Source organism: Capsicum annuum, chromosome 3 (genome assembly GCF_002878395.1).
Source record: "Capsicum annuum cultivar UCD-10X-F1 chromosome 3, UCD10Xv1.1, whole genome shotgun sequence".
NCBI classification, from domain to species: domain Eukaryota; kingdom Viridiplantae; phylum Streptophyta; class Magnoliopsida; order Solanales; family Solanaceae; genus Capsicum; species Capsicum annuum.
This window is the reverse complement of record NC_061113.1, coordinates 249,992,895-250,009,055: the sequence shown is the minus strand read 5'-3', so window position 1 is coordinate 250,009,055 and position 16,161 is coordinate 249,992,895. Positions and strand designations below refer to the sequence as shown.

The following is a 16,161-nucleotide window of genomic DNA, read 5'->3' as shown; positions in this document are numbered from 1 at the left end:
TTGGTGATAGACGTGTTGACGCAGAGCATTCAAGGCGAGGTGCCTTGGTGTATGTTATTTGCGGATGATGTAGTGCTAATTTATGAGACGCAAGGAGGTGTATATGACAAATTGGAGGTTTGGAGGCAAACCCTTGAGTTCAAGGGGTTTAGATTGAGTAGGTCCAAGACGGAGTATTTGGAATGCAAGTTTGGTGACTTGAGGTAGGAGGATGAAATAGTGGTGAGGTTGTACTCCCAGGATGTCTGTAAGACGGACAATTTTAAGTATTTCAGGTCTACAATTCAGAGGAATGGTGAAATAGATGAAGATGTCTCTAAACGTATTGGAGCAGGTTGGATGGAGTGTAGGCTCGCCTCGGGAGTGTTGTGTGATAAAAAGGTGCCCCTTAAGCTTAAAGGCAGATTCTATAGAGTGGCAGTCCGACCGGCCATGTTGTATGGGGCAGAGTGTTGGCCAGTCAAGCACTCTCACATCTAAAAATTGAAGGCGGCGAAAATAAGAATGTTGCGTTGGATGTGTGGGCTTACTAGAGGGGATAAAGTTAGGAATGAGATTATCTGGGAGAATGTGGGGGTAACTTTGGTAGATGACAAGATACGGGAAGGAAGACTGAGATGGTTCGGGCATGTGATGAGGAGGGGCGCGGCTGCCTCAGTCCGGAGATGTGAAAGGCTAGCTATGGATGGTTTCAGGAGTAGTAGCGGTAGGCCGAAGAAATACTGGAGGGAGGTGATTAGACATGATATGGAGCAACTCCAGTTGACTGAGGACATGACCCTAGATAGGAAGGTGTGGATGTCACGAATAAGGATAGAAGGCTAATGGGAGTGTGTGGGTTGTAGCTTGCAGTCCGGAGTGTTATGGTGTAGTCGAGTTAGTAATCCGAGGCTTGTACATAGGTGTCCTTGGTTTGTGTGTGCATGGTACGACTAGTTAGGGGCCCCTATATCTTATGTCTTAGTCCCTATTTTTTTTTTGTGTCGCTCTTATTTTCGCGTATTTCATATTTCTCTGATTTCCAATTTACTATTTCTTATTCCTTATTTTATTATGTCATCCACTTGTTACTATCCTTTAGCTTGAGCCGGGGGTTTATCGGAAACAACCTTTTTACTTCTTCGGAGGTAGCGGTATGGTCTGTGTACATCTTACCCTCCCCAGCCCCCACTTTGTGGGAATACACTAGGTTTGTTGTTGTTGTTGATATTCATATATACTAGTTTAGTGTACGCGTTTTGCGCGTGTACTTATGTCGAGTAAATAATTTTTTTTTAGAAAAAACGCCAATCAACATTTTAATTAGGGATTTAACTATAATAAAGAATCCAAATATTTTTTAATATAAAATAAAATTCATTTAATGTAAGATTGAAGGTGATTGACGTACTCTTTAAATTCCTTTAAGTTTTTCGATCACTATCATATGCAAGCTTATTACCTAATTTGTTTACATGAGTAACTAAATTGGCTGCCGACGTTCATTTCGTAAGATATAAAATTAAAATAATAATATTTTAATATAATACGTGACTTAAAAGAAAAATTATCTAACTTATGTGTATTAAAAATGAAGCTTGCAGCAGATGCAAATTTCAGTTTTTGAAAATAACTAATTCATTATTAGATCTAAGATTATCCTTAATAACAAAAAGTACAATAATTCTTCAAGTAACCAACGAATATATCACACCAATACAAAAAAGTTACATATAAAAGTGTACATGCGTTGAATATATGTGTAACGTTAATCAATAAAATATGCAAATTAAATATATTTTGTAAAATAAAAATAAATATCATATTTAATATCGTTACTTTAAACATAATAAAGAAGAACAACACATCCAATTTAATTTTAAAATGGAATTTGAAAAATATAGAATTTAATTTGAACATAATAAAGAAGAACAACACATCCAATTTAATTTTAAAATGAAGTTTGAAAAATATAGAATGTACACAGATTTTACCTTATATATTGTGAGGTGGAGATATTGTTTTCCATAGACCCTCGACTCAAAAAGAAAAGAAGTGTGAGACACATAATTACAAAAAAAGGAAATAACAAAATGGATAAATACTAAGATCTAATTAACCAAATAATTCTAGATAATCATATTTATGTTGTACAATGTACATAATTTTGATTGTACCACAAAGTGATTCCTTAGACAACAATGTTTCAACTTTAAAAGTGAAAAAGAAATCGGCTGCCCTTAGAAACTACCTTCTAATTTTGTCATTCTATATTTCTATTTATGAGTTTAATTATTTTATGTCTAATGTGTCTCAAAAAAATCTTTCGCATCAACTACTTCATATTGACATTAATTACCCTTTAATATAATATATTTTACAAATTCTTAATCTTTCATGGTTTAAGAGTCTTTATTTTATCACAATTCTTTCTACATATTTTAGAAGTAATATTATAAAATAATTAAATAAAAAATTGAATAAAATTAGTAAACAAAAATTTTATCTATTGTTTTAAGGACCTTCAAACTTTATTAATTTATAATTAAGATTAATAATATATTAATATAATTCAAAAGATAAAAATAAAACACTTTTAAGTATTTATAATAACATAAATTGAAATTAAAAAATTAAACAAAAAATTGAAAAAAATAATAAATACCAATTTTATTTATTGTAGAATCTTTTAATGATTCACAAAAAGTTCTTTCTAAGGACCTTCACACTTTATTTATTTAGGTTTAATATTAATAATTTATCAATATAATGCCAAAAAGTAAAACACTTTTATCACGACTCCTAACCAATTATAATAACAAAAATTAAAAATGTAAATTTTATTATATTTTCTGAACACAACAAAGTTTCAAATCTTACTTAAAAATTTCAGTCTCGCTACATTCTTCTAGATCAGGTCACCATCTAATTAACATAAATTATGACAATTAAACAATATAAATAAATTTTAAAAATATTAAGTATAAAATCTCAAAATACAACAAAATATGCACAAAAAGTCACAATTAAGTTTAAAAAAATAAAATCAAAGCAACACTTAAAAACAATGAATTTAAATTGAAGATAACTGTGTGCATCTTATGAATCAAAATAAAAATATTTTAGTTTATTTTCTAAATACAATAAAGCTTCGAAGTCTACTTGAAATTTTTTAGTCTCGTAGCATTATTTTGAATCAGGTTACAACTTAACAAACATAAATTGTGACAATAATAATATATGAACTAATTTAAACAAAAGCGAAGGATGAAATCTCAAAATACCATAAAACACATATAAAAATCACACAATCAGGTTAAAGAAGAAAATCAAAACAACTTCACAGTGTCAAGAACGTAACCGTTAAATTATATAGAAAAAAATAATGAAGATTTCTACAACTTTCTTGATGCTTGATTGAATAATTAAATCACCTTAAATAGAACTTTTAATTTATTTTGTCTTTAGGATGAAGATTTCTACAATTATTCAAATAATTGTTTGAATAATCAAATTTCACCTTAAATAGGACTTCTATTTTATTTTGTCTTTAATTTGGTTTGTCCAGTTCGTACATATTTAATTTGTTTGTTTAGTCATTTATGTTGTTTATTAAAACCAAAATTAAAAGGATACCAAAATATTAGGTTTTCTTATCTAGGTTAAATAAAAAACTACTAATTTATTATATTTAATTTTAAGTGATTTTAAATTATTAAATATAAAAATTAGTAAATGATAGTTTTGTCTATTGTGATATTTTTATTGAAGGACAAAAAGTTCAAATCACTTTTATAAGGGGGTCCCACTTTAGTATATTATTATTATTATTATTATTATTATTATTATTATTATTATTATTATATAGATATATAGATTATAGGTATAAATATATTGTTTAAATTGACCTAAAAAAATTAAATAGTATATTTGCAATTTGTGATTTAAAATAAAACTTATTATTTATGAGATTATAAATTATTGAGAAAATAGTAAAAAAAAAACCTAACCTTTACCTCAAATTCCAACTACACACTTATATTTTTGCTGAGGTCCTATGACCCCTCAAAACTATTTTATATCGAAATTATTACCCTCCTGAACTATTTTAAAGTGAAATTATTACCCCCTCGAAAATTGACAACCAGTCATTTGGGCATGCGGTGTGATGCACGCGCTGCCACATCATGCCACGCCATTTTTTCTTTTTACTTTAGAAAAATTAATTATTTAACATTATTATTTTCTTTTTTCTTCCCCTTTTTCATTTTGCTCCATTTTCTTCTTCAACCCAATTTCATCTTCTTGGGTCAAAAATAGAAAATGAGTGTGTAAATGTACCTCTCACACACACACGTATGTTCTTCTTCAACCCATTAATGGCGGATAAATGCTCCTCAAAGTTTTTCATCTCTTTTTGCTCAAGATCGTCATTAATGGCGAATGGCGAATTCTTTCCCATTGATGACGAATTCTTCCCCATTGTGGAAATTTAAAGCTTTGAGCTCGCTATTAATGGCGGATCTTGAGCAAAAATAAAGAAAATTGGAGAAATGGATTGAAAATTATACGTGGGTTATGTTGGAAATTATATATGGCATTGTGGAAATTCAAATATTTGAACTCGCCATTAATGGTGATCTTGAGCAAAAAGAGAGAAAATCGAAGTTCTTGAATTTTTGCAAGTTTTTTGAATCGGAGTTCCTCATTCAAGAATTCATTAATCGGAGAAATCTTATTGTTTCCTTAGTTCAAGTGTTTCTTGGTTTCGGTAATAACATTTTTCAAATTATCAAAAAACATCATTAATCAAAATTTGGAGATGAGAAAGATGAAGAACTCCATTAATGAGTACTTGAATTTTTGTTTTGAAAAAGAGAAGAAGAAGAAGACATGATGTGACAATTATAATAACGTGACAATCCAAAAAATAAAGAATTTTAAGTGAAATGGACTCAATTGACGCGCTCATGGGCGGTGTAGTCACGTCCGTTGACACGTCAGCAACTGGGGGTAATAAATTCGGTAAAAATAAGTTTAGGAAGGTAATAGGTCACTTCAAAGGTTGAGTGTGTAGTTGAAATTTCGACTAAAGGTTGGAGGGTAATAGACCATTTTCTCTAAATTATTTCATTAAAAAATAAAAGAAATAACTAAAGTCAATCTATTTTTAGTTATAAAAATTACAAGATTTTTTTTTTAAAGTAAAGAGAATGGTTAGGTTTAAAACTGCTTTGGTACCATAAATATATGAGACCAGCAGTAAAGCTTTAAATTTATTTTGCCTTTGATGAAGATTTCTACGATTTATTCAAATAATTGTTTGAATAATCAAATTTTACCTTAAATAAGACTTCTAATTTATTTTGTCTTTAATTTGGTTTGTCCACTTCGTACATATTTATTTATTTAATCCATTTATGTTTTTGATTGTGACCAAAATTAAAAAGATATCAAAATATTAGGTTTTCTTACCTAGTTTAAATAAAGAACTACTAATTTATTACATTTAATTTTTAAGTGATTTTAAATTATTAAATATAAAAATTAGTAAATGACAGTTTTGTCTATTGTTGAAAAATTTAATGAAGAGTAAAAAGTTCAATTCACTTTTCTAAGGAGCTTTACACTTTTAATATATTATGGATATAGATATAGATATAGATTATAGATTATAAATACACACTATACTGTAACAAATATGTCACTTTTCTCTAATTATTCATTTAAAATTAAATATTCGAGAAAAAATTTACATGTGCTGTCAAAATATAATCTTGTAACGTGATTCATCTGTCAATTGTTATCATTAATAATAAAATATAAAAAAATTATATATTTTTTAGTCATCATTATCAGTGATATTTTAAAATTTATTTAAAGAAAATGAGTAAAAATAAAATAATAATATATAAATCATAAAGAATTATGACATAAATAGGAAGTGTAAAATTTTAAAAATCAAACATCAATCAAACTTGTAAGGTATGTTAATTAATTAATAAGGAATATATATATATATGTGTGTGTGTGTGTGAATTTGTGTGTGTGTGATAGAGATATTTTTGTCATAAAAAAATAATTTTCTGTTTCTGCTTTTTTTGAAAAACAGAAATTTTCTGCTCTACTGTTTCTGTTTATTTTTAAAAGTACTTTTGCAAGTTTGCCAAACATTCTTTTTTTAAAAAAAAAAAAAAATTCTCAAAATAAATACTTATTTTAAGAAATAAACAATTTCAAACGGGCACTAAACGTGTTTTTCTATAAAAAGGCTTTTCCCGTTTCTCTCCGTCTCCCACTCCGTTTAATATATAAAATATATTTTATTAACTAAACAACTATTTATATTAATTTCTCTTTTTTATTTTTTTACTGCAACTTCTTTTTTTTTTTTTTAATCCTAACTTCTGTTGTTAATTATAAGTGTACTTACCAGTGAGTCGATGTCTAAGTAAAAAATGCAACAACTTTTTTACCCGGTATAGTAATGTTACGTAGACCAGATTTGTCATGATCAAATTAGGAAAAAATAAATAATGAAATTAGAAATTTATAAGACTCGAGCTATCATCCTTTCGATCCATCAAGATTCAATGCATCTCAAACTAAATAATCATTAAAAATATATATCAAATCAAACACGAATAAATAAAAATAAACAAAAGTAATCTATGATTTTTAGTCCAGTGGTTGTATTTCACATGACATAATTATATAATAAGTATCATAGTTAGAAACAACGGAAATTGTTGGAGTAAATGATAGGGGGTCCAGATTCCACATGTTAGCTGACCCACAAATTTACAGATATGGACATTAGTTGTAACGTACGTGTAAACAGTTCTACTATATTTGGGTTATTTTACCAAACTTGGTAATGTCCTCCTTTCTCTGCAATTAACACTTGTTCCCCACTTTTACTTCCATATGAGTATTTTATTTTTATTTCATTTCTAACTAACTCAAAAGTACCAGTTTTGGTCTTACCCAGTACTACTATTTTTGTCGTTTTACCAGTTATAATGGGTAGGCAACTAATTTATGACATCCAATTTTACTAACAGAGGTTGGTGGAGTAGTAAGTTTTCGTATTTCAAGCCTTGAATGTTACTTAAATTCTAATAATATGAGACTTTTCAATACAAATTTAAATCTTTATTAAGGTTTTAATATTATGGAAATACACTGGTTATGTTATTGTTGTTGTATTCAGGTTTTTATATAAATATCAAATACTTGAGATTATTAGTTGAAGCCTAAAAATATAAACTCAAAAAGTATTAGTATACTCTTTATTTCGTTTTAGTTGATCCGCTTCTTAAAAATATTTATTTTAATTTTATTATCTCTTTTATAAAAATCAAGTATTCTTTCAATACGACTTTTATTATTAAATTACTATATAAAATGTATATAGTCAAATTTATATTTTTAAAACATCATTATCAAGGCTCATTTGATAAAATAAATTCCTAACAAATATTTTGATTATCATATTATCAAGGATCAAGTATTTTAAAACAACGAGAGTATCAGCTTGTGTTTTGTGATATAATCTTTAATCATTTTGCATTTAATATTTGTAGAAAGAGAAAATTAGAGGTCAGAAAAAGTATAATGTTTTGCCTTTTTAAAAAAAGAAATTTAGAAAAGATTTTCAGGACATTTCTTATGGGAAACAATTAATGAATAGATCGTGAATACAAAGGAGTTCATCCATTTTGTAATAATTCTGAACGACAACAACATATTCATTATATTCCCATTAAGAGAGGTGGAGTCAAAATTTTCAGTAAAATAAATTTAAAAAAAAAAAAAAAGCGCGCAAACTAGCTGAAGGAGTTCAACATTAGCTATATATATATATATAAAAAATAATTTTAACCATATATATAAATAATACTTCCTCTGTTCTATTTTATGTGTCATAGTTTGACCGGACATGAAGTTTAAGAAATAATGAAAGACTTGATGATATTTACCATATTATCCTTATTAAAAAAAGTACTATTACAATCTTTAATTAAGTGGGTGGAACCACTAAGGGTAAAAATAAAATTGTGTCTTTGAAAAATGATTTCCTCTATTTCAAAATAATTGAATTGTTGGGGTATGACACACATTTTAAGAAAAATTATTCGGGACATAAATTATAGGTTACTTTTCATTATTATCCTTTTAATTGTTGTTAAATTACTTTTATAGAAAATGTGAAGTACTTAAATTACCTCATTAAGTAAAAAGGTAAAATTAGAAGATATTTCTAAGATGACTCTTGAAGAATGAACAATTCATCTATTTTGAATATTGAAAAATAATAGTTCAACAATTTAACTATTTTGCAATAGTGAGAGTACCAAATAAGAAATGATGACATTCATTTTGGGATGGACAAAAAGAAAATGACGACATATAAAATGAGACGGGAAATATAATTTTTCATCAAAGGAAATTCGGATGACCCCCCTAGCCATATGGTGGCTTCGCCCCTGCCCATTGAATGAATCTGAAAAAAAGTAAATTTAGGCCGTCCATATCACAACCTCAAATCTTATAATAATTCTCAAATAATTCAAATTGTAATCGTAAAAATTCAAGGTCACGATAAACCTTACCCCGTTAATCTCCTAAGGTACTAGTATATGGCTATAAGCATTGAATTTTCTTACTTTTTTTTTTCATCTGGTATTCGAAACCCGCATTGAAGGTCGATTAATTCAGATTTGTACCGCGTAGGAACCCATTCGGAGGGAAGCGCTCTCTACTGAAATTTTTTTCAATATCAGGCTTGAACCCAAGACTTCTAATTAAGAAAGGAGCAGTCTCATACTAACCTATACATTCGCAACATGCATTTGTCTTTTTCGAGCATCACGATTAAACAATGTCTTAAAAAAAAAGTTTTATGAATAAAGTACATCTTTTTAGTGGAATCAAGAGATATTCTTTCAAGATGAAATGCTAAGAAAATAAACGATGTTCTTTTATTCTCCTAAAAAGGTGAAATAAAGGTTTCACATTTTGAAAGGCACTTAACCATGCTTTCTACAATGCTTTAATTAAGTACACTATCTTTGTGGTTATGCTAAATGCTAATCACTAATAATAATTCACTAGAAATCTTTCTTAACCAAAAGGTTGTCCTGATCTCTATGATATGCTAAATTAATTTGAGTGATTTATCAAATCTTATTAGTTTTATAGTTTAATTAATACAACACATAGCTCTTTATGGAGTATTACCAGTTTGTGACACTTCAATCACTAGCTAATCATATTTAATTTAATTTAATGAATGGTGTCAAATAAACACCTATAAAGACGGATATATATGTGAGTAATATATTTCTACGTAATAAAATATGAGCACCGAGAAGTTTTAAACTTCTATAATTAACAATATTTTCTCTTCCCATAACAATCTTATAGTGTTTAAAATGTAGTTACTAAAGCAATATTTTTAGAGAGAGTTTATTCTATGTATATCAATTGATCAAATTATTTAAAAAACTTTTTAGGCAGAATATCAAATCTTGCATCACGATTAATATCTTCTAAAAAAAGTTTATGTATAAAGTACAACTTTTTAGTGGAACCAAGAGATATTCTTTCAAAGATAAAATGCTAAGAAAATAAATAATGCTCTTTTATTCTCCTAAAAAGGAGAAATAAAGGTGTCACGTTTCTAACGGCGCTTAAATGTGCTTTCTCCCTTGCTTTAATTAAGCACTGTTTTTGGTTATGCTAAAAAGTCAATCATAAGAGTCGTTTAAAAATAGTTGATCTTTTTTTAAAGAGTACTCAAATATATTTTAATTTAATTATATCTTTTATAAAATTAAGAAATATTTTGCTATTTTTATTTTTAAATAACTAAACAAAATGTATATAATAAATTTTATATTTTTAAAATATAATTAATAAAATAAAATTAACAATATAATCCTAATAAATATTTTTTTTAACGAGAGTATCAAGTTATCTTTCATAACCAAGAGGTTGTCCAAATCTCTATATATATGTTAAATTAATCTGATTAGTTTAATTAATACAAAAAATAACTCTTTTTATGGAGTATGACCGATGTCTGACACTACTTCCTTTAAGAAAATATTTTTAGAAAAATTAGAGAAACTAACATCCTTAAGACTATAATTACAATAAATAACAACACTTTTTAAAATTATAGCTTATAGTAAAAGTAACAATATTTTACCCACTTCATAGTAATGGAAGAATGTGTATTTTTCAGTTGGACATATGTATTTATGAGTAATACATATATATTTGTATATATATTTATATAGCAATATTTTACTTAAATACAAAATATAATTTGCTACTTTTCGTAATTATGAAACTGTTGCTATAAAAGTTATAATTAAGGCTAAAGAGTTGTTATTTCTGAAATTTTTTCAATATTTTTTTCCGTTTTATTTTAGTTGACTTTTTTTAAAAAAATATTTATTTCAATTTAGTTGTTTCATTGATGAAATCAAGAGGATTTTAATATGTTCTTTCAATAATATTCTTATTATTAAATGACTAAATAAGTTGTAATTGGTGTGCCAAGTCTATATGGGTCAACTAATATGAAACGGAGGGATTATTTAATAGATGTTCATTTTACTAAAGTAACCCTATTAATTATGCATTGAATATATAAATTTGACTATATACTTTACATAGTCATTTAATGATAGGGGTGATGTTGAAAAAATACAATAAACTTCTCTTGATTTTAGAATTTGAACAATTAAAATGAAACAAATATTTTTAGTAAAAAGGTCAACTAATATAAAACGGAGGAAGTAAATGAATGGTGTCAAAGGAACACGTATAAGGATGGATATAGAGGTGAGTAAAATGAACAACGAAACCATCAGAGTTGGCATAGTGGTTCAGTGCTATGTTCTTTAAGCAAGAGGTCGGGGGTTTGATCCCTGCCTCTAGCGAATAGAGCAAACTCTGTGGCCACCAGTTCCCTACCGCAAAATGCGCTGACCGAGGAACAGAGTATTAATTTCACGGTGCCCGCTATGGGATACCTTGGGAAACAAAAAAATAAAAATATCAGCAACGAAGAGTTTTGAACTTACTCCCTATCCCTAGTTGGCCCATAAGAATGCCAGCTATGGGATATCTTAGGAAACAAAAAAAAAAAAAAATGAGCAACGAAGAGTTTTGAACTTACTCCCTCTCCCTCTGTTTCATATTAGATGGCCTATAAGAACTTGATACATCCATTAAGAAAATATTAATTAAATATTTATTTTACCAAATTAGCTTTATTAATTATGTTTTAAAAGTATAAATGTGAGTTATACACTTTATATATTCATTTAATAATAGGAATAATCTTGAAAGAACTTAATAAAATTCTCTTAATTTTAAAAACACCATCTGGGAGCATCGCTATTAGAATCGCTGCTATATTACAATCAACATAACAGAGATGGATTTCAAAATTGAAAGCGTCAGGACATAACTAAATGCTAAACTATTTTTTTAAATAACATAAACATGTCTCTTACTTGCTACTACAAAGTTTGGGGATGAAACTCTCAAAGAACTAAAGAAAAAAAGCAAACAAACAAACAAACAAAAAGAAAAAAATAGGCAACGGCAAAACATTAAAATTTGGGAAAATGCTAAGAATTGAACTTATAATATATGCAATATTTAAGATTATACATGCATTTTTAATTTTCTGAAATTATTGACTACTATATGACCCAACGCTAATGATAGTCCCCCTCCCCTCTAATTACCAAGTACCAACTATACCTTAGATGCGCGTGCTTGAAATTCTTATGAAAAAATCATGATGGGGATGTATAATGTAGAAAATTAGAGATATATTAGTACATGTTTACCGTAACAGTAGCAAGTCATTAAATTCTTTAACCAACAATCCAAGATATAAAGTGTACATAGGATGATCAGAAGTTTAGAACAAATTAAATAGTTGAAAGCATAAAGCATACATACATAGATCAACTAAACGTCTCAGATAATAATGCCACGACATATTTAAAAGGGATAGATCCATGAACAGTTACGGCTCACTGAGGACATGACCCTCGATAGGAAGGTTTTGAGGAAGAGTATTAGGATAGAGGGGTAAGGTGTGTGGTCGAGTCACATGCAGTAGTTAGGAGAGTTTGGTGTAGCTTGGCTGGTAGTGCTAGGGTTGGGGGTAGGGGTTGTCCCCTGTTGGTCTACGTAATATATTTTTGTGTTTGTTGTACCTTGTGTTTTTTTTATCATGCCGTATGCTTGTGACGTTTGTCTATGGTCCTTTGTCTTGAGCTGGGGGTCTATCGGAAACAGCCTCTCTACCTCTTCGGAGGTAGTGGTATGGACTGCGTACATTTACCCTCCCCAGACTCCACTATGTGGGAATCTACTGGGTTTGTTGTTGTTGTTGTAGATCCATGAACATATTTGAAACAAAAAACAAGCTAAGGTATAAACTGGAATATTTTTCTTACTTGTATGATGTTAAACACGTATGAATGACCTGATTTACTTGCTATTAATTATATTAGCATTCAAAGGAATGTGTGCAGGCATTGCATTGCAAATATATAAGAAGCTTTTCTGAAGTATATTTTGTCCTGGGACAACTCTAAAAACTTTGAGGAAAAATTGCAATGATTAGGGGAAAAAAGAGAGAATTATTCAAAGCTTAAAGCAGCTAGCAGAACTTTTGTTTGGATACCTTGACTTTATTTTGTGAGAAGCAAACATCAACTGTAACATCAGTCAGCTCATGCCATAAATTACTCCCGTGTGGAAGAGCAAACACCCCCTTAAGTTGTTTGGACTGTTGTTAATAATGAGAGCCTCACACACACGAGTCAATCTCCAAAACAGAAAAATCTTGACCAGTACTGCATGCAATGATGCAGAAGAAAAAATTTGTATCTGCTTTCACTGGCCTCTGTTGTATCTCAATTACTTTGCCCATTCAACACAAGGTGAATGATATCAATATCATATATATCAAAGATGCAATCAGATACTGGTAGGCAATAGAGGAAGAAACAATTCACAACTAGTGAATGATTTGACTGTTAATTATGCTTATATTAAATAGGATCTTTCAAATTTTTGAGTCTTAATATCACTACTATGTATTATTTCAGTCTGCTGTACGTCCGCAAAAGATTCTTCTATTATTTAATTTATTTTGATATACAAAATCAGCGACATTATTTCCTCTTTGGATGAAATTAGTGATGGAGGAGCTAGGCTGAATGTTGTGGAAGAAAATCAAGTATTGCTAAATTTTTTTGGATAAGAAAGACAAGCTAAAAAGGCAGATGCTAGATTTGATCGATGTCATCACTTAATCACATTTCATTGCTAGCTTATCATAATTCTACTTGAGTAAATACTTTTTAAAGGCTACAAGGAGAAAAGTACGTACGTAGCAATGGTGCTCCAAAGTATATATTAAGTAGAAATGACCACAATAAGACCATCAACTCTGCTAATGAATTTAGGTTAAGAGTATTAAGTAACATCTTCAAAAGGCGTAATGGTCTCATCAACTTTTTCCAGTTCCTCTTGGGGAGAGATTGAGATTCAAGAATTTACTTTAAGCTATAACTGAATATGTCATAGAAGAAAGATAGAGAATTGTTAGGGGTGGCTCATGGGTGAGCTACTAAAATATTTTAGAACTTTGAATTAAATAACTCAAGTCTTTATATTAATAAATATATTTTTTATAATTATATCGAAGATAATATAATGCAAACACACTAATGACATTTTATTAAGTACAATTAATCTTTAGTTTTATTTATGTCATTTACATTCAAAACAACAAGCATATGAAAATAAAAAATATAACTCTAAGTTATTATTTTCTTGTGTATATTTGTATATTTTAAAGTCTTTTATTAAAATTTACGAGGCGAGTTCCGATCGAAGTAATTAAAAGCATGAAGAGGCAAACATTCAGAAATGTAATATTGATGTGACTGAATTTTGCTACATATCTACCTACTTATAGTGGATCTAAACAGTTTTCTTCTATAGTTCATAATAAAAATATAAAGTGATGTTCAATTTCAATTTATTTGTTACCTCATTTTAATTTAATATTATTTTAAATTATTAAAAATTATTAAATACAACACATAATTTATAATATTTTTTTTAGTAATTAGATGTTTTTTAAATATTAAAAAATATTTCTTTAATATTAACAATATATAATTAAAACTAGTTATCAGCATTTAATATTGAATTTCTGAAGTAATATTATTTAAAATAAATATTTTTGAGCTAGAAAAATGAGCAGAGAATAGATCATTTTGATTCATGAATGCAATGGACTAAATTTATGTATTTAGTTAAACATGGCTACTTAAGGTTCAAACAAAAAAATGGTTAAAAAGAAAAAATAATAGTACACGCATCATTAAAAATAATTTGACCGTTTCACAAAATACTTATTGGTGGAGTCTTTAATAATTAAATAACACGTAAGTAAAAGAGCTATTAGACTGCAACAACAATCTTACTGAAAACATAGCAAGGGCTTATCGACTTAATACCTCTCTCGGTGCACGCTTAGCGCCTCTCTACTAATGTGCGCCCGAAAGGGTTTCCATGGCTAAATGAGGGTGAGGAAGACCACGTAACTCAGAGGTAGTAAAGAAAAATCTGGCGAATCAAGTTCTGGAGGTTATTGTATCAATCTTTGGGTGAAAAAAGCCCTATAAGAAGAAGAGACGACGATTACGAAGGAGCAGGAGGGGAATGAGATCCAAGTGAGTGTGCTAGGAATTAATAAGGGTAAAACACCGGTTTATGGAAGGAGAAGTTATCACTAATGCTAGACGGAATCTGGATTTGGGGAAGGAAACAGAGCCTGCGGAGGGGGAAATAAAGAATGGTTTGGACTGTTCATGAACAATCGTTCGGTGACGAATAGTATGTCACTTGATTTTATCATTCCGATAGTAGTAGATGGGAAACCAGTGGTTCAAATTAAGAAAAATGAGATAGCTCAACAAACAAAAATATGGGAAAATGCTTTGGTTCTCTTTATAATGGGGGCAAAGCCTAGTTATGCTTATATGACCAGCTACATAGCACGCATATGGAACAAAGTTACAGCCCCTGAGCTTTTTCTTCATGACGATGGGTGGTACATAGCTAGATTTCAGTGCTAGGATGATAAGAATGAGATACTGTATGGTGGACCTTATACACTGAATAACAAACCCTAAATTTTGAAGGAATGGACGCTTAATTTTGATTTTCAATAAGATTTCCACGCACCATGCCTCTTTGGGTAAGACTCCCAAATCTCCCACGAAATTGTTGGGGACGATCTGTATTGAGCAAGATTGCGAGTAGATTGGGATGACCTATATTTGCCAATGAATGTACTAAAAAATAGACAAGGGTATCATTTGCAAGGGTACTGGTGGAAAATAGATGTCTCACCGGGGATGGTAGATGAGGTTGAAGTATATGAGCCATCAGGGAAAAGTTTCTTACAACAAATTGAGTATGATTGGCGACCACTATATTGCCACGATTGTATGCAAGTAAGACATGATTGTAAAAAGGAGGCTGCTCATCCAACTAGGCAACAACAACACCATGATCAAGCCTACCAGAAGCGAGAGAAACCACAAGAGCCAAAGAAATTGATTCCTAAGTGGGTACCTCAAGAAAAAAAGGCTGTTATAGATCCTAAGGTTACTACAATGAGAGGGGAGAAGAAAATTTAGTTGCAGGATGGAACTCAATATACTCAAATGGTACAAATCACTCCTAAGAATAATGATAATGAATTCATTCAGGTAGCAGGCACAAGGATGGCTGGTAGTCTTACTTATGCAATATGTATCATAAAGCTATTGATAGGACTACAATTACTCAGAATTATTTCTCGCCACTTACCATTGGAGAGCTTTGGGCCTGGATGTATCTGGTCGACCCCCAGAGGGGGAGAGAAGCCATATTTCTCTATGAAAAGTCTAGTATGGAATGTTAGAGGCATGAACAGGGCTTCTAAAGAAAGAGAACTAGGGAGATATTTGAGGAGATTTCATATTAGTTTTACAGTTATTTTGGAGACTAGAGTGAAGGAGTTTAGCACTTGTGTGGATAGAATTGCTAGAGGGTGGAGTCAACTCATAACTACATGTA

The 16,161-nt window shown here is 29.5% G+C and overlaps 1 long non-coding RNA gene across 1 annotated transcript; it reads right to left on the bottom strand.

Moving 5' to 3' along the window:
* Positions 1-13,321: 13,321 nt before the first annotated feature.
* Positions 13,322-16,161, bottom strand: LOC124897175. The gene is made up of 2 exons (XR_007053848.1): positions 15,913-16,161; positions 13,322-13,596 (listed from the first exon to the last, which is right to left on the bottom strand). It is a non-coding gene; the product is annotated as an uncharacterized LOC124897175 (long non-coding RNA).